A 12,324-nucleotide genomic window follows, 5' to 3' on the forward strand; every position below is an offset into this window, starting at 1 on the left:
TCCAGAGTCCCAGAGCCAAGAACGCCCATCATGGCTCTGTCCCTCAGAGTCTGGGTGGTTTGTTCCACGTAAGAGCGGCTGCATCAGGCAGGGTCGAGAGGATGGACCCACAGGCTCAGGTGGAAGAGCCCGGTGTGCTGAGGCCTCACCGAGTCTTAGCTCCCTGCTCGTCCTCCTCCTGTGCTGTCTGAGCTCCCAGGGACTCCTGGCCCTCGAGACGATAAACATTCATGAAAAGTCGGGGCCAAGCTTATCCTGGCTCAGCTGGATGGGCTCTGGGCACCTGAAAGGCTGGCTTCTCTAGAGCAGGCGTGGCGACACTGGGTTCTCAGCGGTATTTGGCCAACGAATGGAGGAGGTTTGGGAGGAATGATGACCTGCTCACTGGAAACACCCAGTAGGCAGACACTGGACCTTGGTCATCTCTGTGACCCCAGGGGCCCTGCGCGTAGTAGGGGTTCAAGTGGCTCCAGTCTATGACTTGGTCATAAATCACAGTCATTCCTCTTAAAGAGTTTTGAACTTTTCCCCTTTTCTTGGATTTTTTTTTTTTTTTCCGTAAAGGATAACGTGGTAAGAATACAAGCCAACCCTGGACTATCTGTTTAATCTTCGTTCCCCTAAATATTAGCTCAGTGGGAAAAGGAGTCTAACCTCTCTGTGTATTTTTCTCTGTATATATTTTTGGCCCGAAGGCTGGAAAAAGCAGGACTAAAGCAAGATGCTTAGGGATTCTGAAAAAGATGGGGAGAAACCGCCTGCCAGAGGGAGGAAGAGGGGTGTCGGGAGGGTGAGAACAGATGTGACACATCTCTTCTCGAGAGGCTCTGTCCAAGGGTTTGCCTGTCTTACGTGTGAGCAGTTCTCAATGACAAGCCACTTGCACCTCAGTGACCCCCGAGGGGAGGACAGTTTCCATCTGGGCGGCTGCTTGGACCGTCCCTAACCCGGCTGGGGGCGCCCTCCCAGAGCCCAGAACATGCCTACAGGCCCTGTGTTCTGGATCCCGCTCCACCGAACGCACGGGGCTGGACTGCGCTGGTGGTTGTACGGCTCGTCTGTGTATTAAAGGCCACTGCCTTAGACATGTCCACTGGGTGGATCTTATGGCATGAGAGTTACACGTCACTAAAGCTTTTAAAGACATAAAATATGCTCACTGGAAAAATCGCATGGACACCTGCCTCTGTGCGAGTGTGGATAACACATACGCACGCATGGGTATATGTTGCATTTCTACGCATCTGTGCACGCCTGTATATACAGATACACACAACCGTGTATGTTACATGTATGTATCTCCGTAGATACATGTCTCTAGATGCACTTACATACACGCATACATGTATGTACACAGCTGTACCCGCACGTACAGTTTAACATATAAAGAAGAGTGGCCCTTGCTGACGAGCCCCACCCTGAGGAGCAGGAGCCCCCACCACGGGCCTGGCTCTGCTCCTGATGTGCAGAGGGCTCCTGACAGGCAGTCACGTTCTCTGGACCACGTCCGTCAGTTTCCCCGTTTTCTCTCTCAAATCATCTCTCAGCAGCCAGAGTGACCCTTTCAAAACATCAGTCCTCCCGGCAAAACCCTCCACTGGTTTCCCACGTCTGTCAGAGCAGGAGCCACGGTTTTCACGATGGTCTTTACAAGCCCTGGCAAGGCCCCGGAGGGCACCGCCCGATGGAATTTTCTGCAGTGATGGAAGGTTCTAGGGCAGCCCCTGGGCACACGTAGCTATTGGGCACTTGAAATGCATCAATTTACAGTCCGGTTTTCCTTGGACCCCACTGCCCTTCTGTGTGAGCGAGTTCCTGGGATGGAGAACCTTCCAGCCCACCCCGTGCCCCACCCGCCTGGGAAGCCTCCGTGAGTGGGAAGCTGCGGGTTTGGATTCCCACAAACGCACAGTAAAGTCCCCAGGGAACCATCCCCGGGGGCGCGTTTCCTGGGCTGGAGCTCAGTCATCTTCCCCTCTTGACAAAAACTGACCCTGTGAAACTCTCCGTGAACCTGAATGCTCCCAAAATATAGATGCGTCCTGGACTCCGTCCCTTCTAGAAATTCTCTTTTGCTTTTCCTTTGCTCTGGAGCCCTGTGCCCACGTAACACTACCCAGATCTCCCGAAATCTGGGGCCGGCTGTTTGTTTCCCGGCTGATGGAGTCCTCGATCCCAAGCTCTCACGGCAGCTCCACCAACAGTTTGTCAGTGCGGGGCCACTCTCCTCGCCGGAGCCCGAGCCACGCTTCAGTCTTGGGGCCAAACTCAATCTGTAAATGGTAAGAGGCATTTAGAGTTCTCTCCTGCCCAGCTGACAGTGGGTTTACAGTTTATAATCTGGCCTTTGTAAAAGCATTTGTCAGCCTGGATGTTTCATCCTAAGCCCGACCACCCATGCGGAGGGACAGGCAGGAAGTGACCCTTTATTTGCACCAACAGTCATCTTGGAGGTTGGCTGCAGAATCACAGAATTCAGTCGCAAAGGGGGACTTTTTTGGCATTATCTACTCCGCATCTCAGCGGCGCGAGCAGCCCTTGTTTATACGAAGCGATTCCTGAATGCTAAATTTGGAAATTCTACGTATTTCTCTAATCCGCCAGGCCCCAGGCAGGACGGCGGGGCCTCCTCTGAAAAGCTTCTCCACTTCCCCGGCCTTCCTGGGTCTTCAGCTGAACCTCCCAGCGCGACCGGGACGGCCTCGGGCCCCGAGGACCAGGCCGCCGGGGGCCACGCCAGCGCCACCCCGAGCACTTCTCCATCAGCCCGGGAGGCGCTCCGAGGCCAGCAGCGGTTTTATTTTTAAGTGTCTGTGTGCACAAGTATACAAAACGGCTCCCTCCGGGCCGGCCCAGCCTCATCCTTGGCAGAACCTCAGGGCTCCGGTCCACAGGAGTGGACGGGACGAGGCGGGGAGTCTGGGCAAAGAGAGCCTGGATTGATAAGGAATCGCAGTAGCCGAGCTGGCATGATAGCGGCGAAGGAATGCAATATACTAAGGAACACTCAGGTTTTATCTCTGTTGCTTGAAGACGTTTGCAAGGGAGGAAATAACACCATTTCGGGCAACAGATAAAGGAGATGGGACCGCGATGGTTCCTTTGCTGAGCAGGCTTTCCTCCCCCGCCGCACGCGCCCCAGCCCCCAGCCCCCAGCCCCCAGCCCCCAGCCCTACCTGGGTGGAAAGTTGGAATTTGGCCTTGGGCCTGCCTCCTGCCGCTGCAGCATCTTATCACAGGCCAGCCACCCCCCACCTCCCTGGGCGCCAGCCTCTCTTTCAGCCCCTCCCCCCCACCACCTCCCCTCCTGCTGCGGGGCCCCCCCACACACCATAGTTACGCCTCTAGTGGTTTGAACTCCACACCTTATCACCATCAGACTCCCAAGGGCAAGCTGGCCGATGGGCACACAGATGCATAAAACTATGTTCACGTCTCTCCCGGCGCTGGGGCTCCTTTCTTGCCACCTCCAGCTGGGCACATCCCAGGCCCCGGGACCTACCCAGGGACAGAAGGAGGAACCCACGCGTGTGGACTGTGTACCAGCGGCTGGCTCATGTGGGGTCACTTATCCTGTCGGGGGGTGGGTGGGTAAGTGGCTGAGCTGGGGGGCAACCCCCTCAAACACCAGTAGGGGAGGGAGGGAGGGAGACGGAAGGGAAGGCGCTTGCAGGACGTCGTGTCCAGCCAGCTACTCAGTGTCAGGCCACCAGAGCATGGCCCCTCCAGGGAGCTGCAGGGAAGCATGTGGACATGCACCCCAGTTACCCACCCAGAGGGGACAGTGAGCTGGGGAGTCACATGCTAACTCCCTCTCTCCCATCATCGTGGGACGAGGACAGCCCCCACGCGCCCACTTTCCTTCCCCGATGCTGCTGGCCTTTGTGTGCCTGGGCAGAGCTCGCTATTAGAGCTGGACAGAGACCTCAGGCACAGGGGCATGGGGGCAGGCAGTTAAGAGCCCTACTGGCAAAAAATGGCAAGAGTGTGGGATATGGATGGGCACTCACCCAGAGGGGGCAGCCATGGAGCCCACCCCCAGGCCGTCTTACATGCTTCACCATCACCCCGCACCTAGGAGAGCTGAAGCCGGCTTGTGTGGCACGGAGCCTTCTCCCAAGCCAGGCTTGGTTCTGCTGGTACCTTATCAGATCCAATAATTGCCCACAACAGCTTTGTGGTTACTTGTCAGGAACCATATTATATTTGCATAGATTTTTCATTTGTCGCATTGTAGCTACTCCAGAGCTTCATGTTACCCTTTAAGTGGCCGTAACCAAATTCTGTTACAACTGTCTAAACTATAACCAGATTCCACAACGGCTGATGCCAAAACGTATTTTCTCCTCTATCAATAAAATGAAGTCTCTAAAATCCAGAGTTCCAGTAGTGGCACAGCAGAAACGAATCCACCTTGTATCCATGAGGATGCGGTTTCCATCCCTGGCTTCGCTCTGTGGGTCAGGGGTCTGGGGTTGCCGTGAGCTGTGGGGTAGCTTGCAGATGCAGCTCGGATCTGGCGTTGGTGTGACTGTGGTGTAGGCCAGCAGCTGCAGCTCTGGTTCGACCCCTAGCCTGGGAACCTCCATATGCCGTGGGAGCAGCCCTAAAAGCAAAGAAAAAAAAAAGACTCTAATATCTAGGAGAGCTGTGGAGACCCCTTTTTGGGCTGAGCCCTCACTTGGGCAGATGTGTATGGAGTAGCTCCTGCTCTGCCAATGCTAATGACCTAATGCCTCGGTTTCTCTAAGGACAGACAACTAACCTCGAATACAGGTGAAATCTGTGAGCGTCACCACCACCAACAGTCCACATCTGGGGACGAAGGTGCATAGAGAGGGTGGGTAGAAAGGCGGTCCAAACTCCGCTATCGAGTGGACTAGGACGGCGTCACACTACTATTTGTTTTTATAGACATTTATACATTATTTTACATTTGAAGAGACACAGCATATTCCTCTTAACCTGAGGACCAGTTTGGATCCCTGATTTTGCTGACTGTCCCTCAGAGCTGGCAGGTGATCTTGAGAGAGCTATGTAGCGGTTTTTTGAATTTTTCATTTAACGGCAGCTATTCCCAGGTAGTCTCAGGTAGAACTCTGATATGTGAAACAGGTAAACCTGAAGCTGTTTTGATAGAACGTGGGCAAAGTGTTCTAATTGGAACCTCTGTTTCCCATCTGCTTGCTCATGCATCTCCATGCAACCCCAAGGACTGGAGGAAAAAAAAAAAAAAAAAAAGCTTTGAAAACGCCAAGGCTAAAATCGACAGCCAGAACGCGAGAAAAGCCACGCCAAGCCATGTTAAGTCATTTGGGTAGCATAAGAGGGCAAGTCTGAAGGCAGACCCAAAGCAGAACTGAGCTGTCTTAACTCCGAGTTGCCCTTGAGAGCCATGGATAAGTCAGGGTACTCATGAACCCAGAAGGGTCCTGCTTAGCAGTCAGGCTGAAGGGACCCTAAAGTAATGGCTACTCTAGCTGTTTCCTAACAAGGATTAAAAACAAGCCTCAAAAGGATCAAGCTGATTTTTCAAGTAACTTGACCTCCTTCCAAAAAAAATTTCAACCCTCTTTGGAGGAAGACAACCAAATCCAACAACTCACTAAATAACATGCATTTGTAATGTTTGGCAGCCAATCAAAAATGTCTAGACTTGTGACAAGAAGTAAAATGTGACCTAGAGCCAGGATAAAAATCGATCAAAAGAGACAGAGCCAAAAGGGGCAATCATGTTAGAATTCTCATGGAAGGACTTGGAATCGCATTTTATACATATGCTCAAGGATTTGAAGAAAAACATCAACGCAATGGAGAAAGAATTGGAAGATGTAGGAAAGAACCCAGTGGGGTGTTATGAACGGAAAACTCTGCGTCTAAAATGAAAATTTCGCTTGGTGGGCTTTGCAGAAGACAAATCATTGCAGGAGAGGAGATCGGTGAATTTGGAGGCACAGCAACATAAGCCGCATAAACCAAAACAAGGTTGCGGGAGATCACTTCCTCAGGCTAATTAATGTCCACTTAATTGGAGTCTCAGAAGGAGGAACTACAGAAAGGATACGGAAAAATAACTGAAGAGATAGTGGCCACAAATTTTCCAAATGTGATGGAAACTCTAAACCTATTAATCCAAGAAGATCACTGAAATTGAAGCAGGACAAACACAAAGAAAACTACCCCGAGACTCCTCCCGATGAAACTGCTGGAAAACAGTGAAAAAGAATAAAATGTAAGGCGTTCCAAGCATGGCTCAGTGAAAATGAACCAGACTGGCATCCATGAAGACTCAGGTTCGATCCCTGGCCTCACTCAGTGGGTTAGGTCCCGTGTTGCTGTGAGCTGTGGCGTAGGTCGCAGACGTGGCTCAGATTCCACAGGCTGGCAGCTGCAGCTCCATTTTGACTCCTAGCCTGGGAACTTCCAGATGCCATGGGTGCGACCCTAAAAAGGAAAAAAAAAAAAAAAAAGCCAGAGGAAAATAGACACATTGCACCTGAGGAACAAACCTAAGCATCCTCAGAGACGTCTATTAGAAAAGGCATCATTGCTGCGGAAGCTGAGCAACAAGGAGCCAGCTGACTTAGGAGACTTCCGGTTCAGCCTCCAGCTGGGAATGCTTTCACTCCACCCCTGCAGCGATCCATGCTGGCACAGTGTGTGCCTGCCATGCCGCCTCTCTCCTCACCCTGCGGTAGCTCGGATCATGGCTCAGGAAATATTCACTCCCTCCCCAACCCAAAGCTCCACGGAAAGAATGCATCTCTCCACTGCTTGTCTTTATGCTCAGTGCTGTGGCTTTTGCCTGGGCTAAGACTCCAGCAGCCATCACAGCAGAGCCTCAACACCGTTTGCACAGTTGGGTTTTCCGCCTCGCCGTCCCATCTTTGACCATGAGAAGAACGTGCCCTCGGCCAGCTCCGAGCCTGGCACAGCCGAGCCCACCCTAGCTCAGCCAGACCTCGGCCAGCCTCAGCCAATCCTCTTGCCTGCCTTGTATGCCTCCTTTTCTTTAACTTGTTCTAGAAGACAGCTCCGTATTCGCTCTGTCACCAGGTGTATAACCTCAAGCAAACCGCTTAATCCCTCTGGGTCTCAGTTTCCTCTCCTGTCGTATGGAGATGTCAGATGGGGTCAGTGGATGCCGATATCGTCCCCACAAAAGACCTCTTTTCTTATTTTCCCACTCAAAGCACATCTGGCACAGGTGTCTTTAACATGAAGCAACTGATTTTGTTCGGTTGTAATTGACGAATGCAAACAAGAAAATCAAATAAAAGCATAGGCAGCTAAGACTAAAAGGGGTGCGATGACGTGACATACCATCCCACTGAGGGATGTTTAATTGACACAGGCAAAAAACCCACAAGGGAGGCTGCAGTTTCCCTGGGATTTCGTAAAAGAATGAAATGAGCCCCAGGACCTTTCAGGGCCACGTCCCAGGGGTCTGTGCTGGGGACTCTCTCAGACACCGATGCCTGGAACTTCCCCTCTGCTTGGCCATGTGTGCAGACACGTCCTGTCTTCTTGGGAAGCAGCTCTTCCTAGCAGGGTCTTTCTAGGACCAGGCGTCTCCGTCTCCTCTTTCTGGATCTGCGGTTCAGCTCCCCTGACTCGTTGTCCCTCTTCCACACTCAGGCCAACCTGTTGGTCCATAGATTCGTGTTTTCTTTGTTTGTTAAAATTTTAGCTGCCCATTTCTCCCTGTCCTTGACTCTCAGTTCTTGATTCCCGTGCCTCTGCCCAGTGCGTGTTCCCCTGCCCCCGTGCCCCCCTGTCTCAATGTGGGTCCCCCTGTAGGCCGACCCCGAGACTCAAGAGCTCACAGTCTCCCGGCAGCACGAGAGAGCAAGTGGGGCAGGGACTCGGGGCAGGACGATATCAGTGGGAGGGCTGTGGTTGTAGGTCATGGGTTCAATGCCATGGTCGTCTCTGATGAACCACATAGAATGCATTACAAAGTTGTCCCATGCAAGGATGGGGAATCTGGGTATTTATCCACCAAACTCTACCTTGCCTCGATGGAGGGTTGCTCCTGGAGGCATTAAATCTTGGCTTCGTGAGCCTGCCCTGCACGTGAGCCGCTAGGGTTCCACCGAGCTGGAGAGAGCCGTCAGGGGGAGAAGAGGGCAGATGCAGAGGTCGGGGTGCTCAGGGTGCAGGGACCTGACCAGCTCGGCAGGAGGTGGACTTGAGGGTGAGCTGCAGACGGGGCCTCAGCCACACCTGCCACCAGGTGTGGACCGGCTGGAGCCTGGCTGTTTGCAAGCATCGTGTCGCTGGCCTTCTCACTCACTCTATCCCCCAGCCGTGCTGCTTTCCCCTTTCACAGATGGGGACGATAAGGTCTGGCGAGGTTGTATGTCTGGCCCAGCGTCACCTAACTCATGACTGTCGCAGCCAGGGTGTGGACCTGTGCTGGACTCCAGCTTCGTGGGCACCAGGCCGCTCCTCCTTCCTTCTGGCCACGACTCCAGAGGCTCCACCTGCTCCCCTGTCCACCCCATGGCCCACCCTCAGCCCTCTTCGCTCATGAGGGGAGACACCCTCTTCTCAGAGCCTGGAGAATTCCACAAGCCCTCCCCCTGCGGGGACAGATCCTGGCCTGTCCTTGCTCGCTGTGGCCTTGCAGATGCATGCAATTAGGGGCAGAGGAGGGCCGCGGCAGAAAACAGAGTTCTGCACAGCCTGCCACAGGGCTTTGTCGCGAATGCCAGCCTCATGTGATCAGGCCCGGGCAGCAGGGAAGGCAACCACCATGCCTCCTGGGACAAAGCTAAATCCTCTGACCGCACTTAAGCAGAGGCTTGCAGGAGAACAAAGGGCTGGCGGCCTGGACGAGCGGCACGGTCCCGGCCTGGTTGGTTAGGGTAATTCCAGGACAGACAATGATTAAACTGCTTACGGTTTTGGCTTTGAACCCACAGAGCTCAAGGCAAAAGAAGAATGATCTAAGAGCCAGGCCCAAGCAGAACCTTCAAAAAGGGATCCGAAGGCTGCGGTGAAGCCTGCCCATCCCCCACACCATCTGTCCTCACGGAGCCTGGAGCGGGAACCACCCCGCTGAGTGATGCCACAGGGCATGGGAGGTCTCAGGAGGCAGCGGGACCTGGGTTCACACCCCTGGCCTGGCGTTAACTAGTTGAGTCCCAAGGCTTCCGTTACAAAGTGCCCTGGCTGGGTGGCTTGAAAGCACAGGAATCTGTCCCCTCCCGGTTCTGGAGTCCACAGGTCCAAAATCAAGGTGCAGGGAGGGCCACATCGCCAGGGAAGGGTCTGGGGCGGACCCATCCTGCCACTCCCCCGTGTCGCCAGCAGTGCTTGGCCGTCCTCGGCTTGAGCTGCATCCCTCAGCCTCTGCCTCCGTCGTCACGTCACACTGTGGTCTCTGTGTCCAAATACCTCCCCCTGCAAGGACACGGCACATGGCATTCGGGCCCACCCCAGCCCACCATGACCTCATCTCAACCTCATCGCATCGGCTCACACCCCATTTCCAAGTGAAATCCCGCTTCAAAGGTACCGGGGGCGGGATGTGACGATGTCTCTGAAGGACGCAATTCAGCTCACAAGAGCCACGCGGCATAGGTCTCTTACCCGCCCCGGCCAGGGCTGCTCCGAGCACAAGCAGAGGACCAGAGCCAGTCTGCTCAGGGACTTTTACAGCCATGTGACACTGTCTTTGCCGAAGGGATAGGTTTTTTTGTTGTTGTTTGTTTGTTCGTTCGTTCGTTTGAGTTTTTTTGGTCTCTTTAGAGCCGCACCTGCCGTGTATGGAAGTTCCCAGGCTAGGGGTCCAATCGGAGATACAGCTGCCGGCCACAGCAAAGGCTGCCACAAGGGATCCGAGCCACGTCTGTGACCTACCCCACAGCTCAGGGCAACGCCGGATCTTTAACCCACTGAGCAAGGCCAGGGATTGAACCCACGTCCTCACGGATGCGAGTTGGGTTTGTTAACCCCTGAGCCACCGTGGGAACTCTGGGATGGATTTTTTTAATTTCCCTTTCTTCATGGCTGGAACCATACCTCCCCTGGGCTGGACTTGCTGTTCAAGCATCTGAGGATGCTGAATGGGTCGACGTGGAGCTTTTTCTGTCTGTCTTTCTGTCTGTCTCTTCTCCTCTCCCTCTCTCTCTCTCTCTCTCTCTCTCTCTCACGCACACGCGCACACACACACACACACACAGAGTATCTTCCCTGAGACCTGACCCTTCTGACCTTAGCCCCGGCCCCTGCCCTCAGATCGGCAGGCCTTTGCCGCCTCAACCGGCAATAACCCTTCAGAGCTTTGCATCCTGGGCACCAGCCTTCCAGTGGAAAATAATTCAATCCGATCCGAGATCTTCACACTCAAGAAACTTCACGTTCAGAAACAGGTTAGGAAAGTCCACCCACAGGGCTGCGGCTGGATCTTAGGAAAGATTTTTATGGCCCCAGCGTGACATCGGAAAGCACCCCACTGGCAGGTGGGACTTGAACAGCTCTCCGAGGAGAGAGCGGCTTCCTGCGCCATCGCCCTGTGTTTAATTACACAGTCATTCAGGCCTGAAAACAAGTGCAGGTAATTATTTAACACCTGTTCACGGGACGGTCGCCAAGAAGCCCCCCGGAGGACGGTGGCGAGGGTAACAAGGCTCCGAGGGAGATGCCCAGCAGGCAGGAAGGCTGGCCAGCCACCGCCCCAGGCACGGAAATGGGTGAGGTTCAGAGGGCCAGCCCAGGACAGTTCACTGCTCACAGCCCAGCAAGCAAGAGTGTCACGCCGTCCCCCTGAGCCCAGGTCCCGTGGGAGCCCAGTTGGTGGCCATGCCTGCGTATGTGGTACCCCAGCCAAGGAACCCAGAACTGAGGGCCCAGCACTAAACAGGTGCAGTCACCTCGACCTTCCTAATTGTCTGCGTGACTCTGACCAGCCCCAGAAACGGCCTGACACTCAGCAAGGACAGGCGGTGAGACCGGGGGCCCGTGGCTCACTGGTTCTGCCCACAGAGCCCCCCCCATCAGCCTAAGAAATAGTTTCCAGACACAACTGCAGCTCCCTGGGTGGGCTTGTCTCTTGAATTGTCCTGAATTAGTACCTGCGTGCTTTTCTATTTTTAGCACACATGTGTGGATCTATCATTTGACACGTCTCCCAACTTCGTATAAAGAGCATCCTCCTGGCATTTCCTCTGCCCTCCTCTCTTAAGGAAATTCACCCATGTTGATGCGTGTAGCCAAAATGCTTTCATTTTTCATGGCTGGGTAATATTCTATCCTGTGAGCAGGCGACATTTTTTTTTTTCCTGTTGCAGGCCATTGAGGTTGTGACCATTTGTTTGCTCATACCAACTGCCCTGCTGTCACTGTTCTTGAACGCGCATTCTTGCACACACTTCACAGGCTTTCTCTAGGATGTGCTTCTCAAAGGAAGAGCCTCAAACCAGCAGCTCAGCATCACCGGGGACCTGGTTAGAAAGGCAGATTCCTGGGCCCCATCCAGACCCGCTGAATCACTACAGGTGTGAATGGTGGTGAGTGGAGGCGTGAGGGAGTGGCTGACCCATCGAAGCCCAAGAGGATCTCCTGTGCTGGGGGCGGGGCCGGGGGAGGACATCAACAGGACGTCACAATGACGAACCACCCAACTAGTGATCCGAGTGGACCTATCTCCAAAGGAGATATATGAATGGCCAGTAAGCCCCCGAAAAGATGCTCAACATTGTGAGGCGTTAGGGAGCTGCAAACCAGACCACAGCGTGAAGCAACACATGACACCCCGTGGCATGGCTCCAATCAGAAAGATCCTAGCAAGGGTCGGAGAAGATGGGGAGAACTCGGGACCCTCAGACATTTCTAGGAAGCTTGCACAATGGTGCAGCCACTTTGGAAAACAGTCTGGCAGCTCCTCGAAGAGTTAAACATAGAGTTAGTCTGCGACCTACAATTCCAGTTTTAAGTGGATATACCCAAGAGAAATGAGAAACAGACATTCACACAAAAACTTGTTGACACATGTTCATAACAGCATTATTTAGAACCGCCACAAATAAGAACAGCTGAAATGTCCATCGACTGATGAAATGGACAAAACAAATGTGGTCCAACCATGCAGTGGAGTCTTATGCAGTCGTGAAAAGGAATACAGCACCAACACAGGCTGCAGTGCAGATGAACCTTGAAATCATTAGGGTGAGTGAAAGAAGCCCAGCAGAAAAGACCTCATCATGTATGATTCCCTTTACATGAAATACCCACACAGGACATCCATAGAGACAGAAAACAGATCTGTGACAACCCGGGAGTGGGAGGAAGGAGCAATAGGAAGTAACTGCTAATGCG

Source organism: Sus scrofa, chromosome 6, assembly GCF_054392235.1.
Source record: "Sus scrofa isolate SSC_HxYL_T2T_F1_AM1 chromosome 6, Sscrofa_HxYL_maternal_Yorkshire_Landrace_v2.0, whole genome shotgun sequence".
In the NCBI taxonomy this organism is placed as follows: Eukaryota; Metazoa; Chordata; class Mammalia; order Artiodactyla; family Suidae; genus Sus; species Sus scrofa.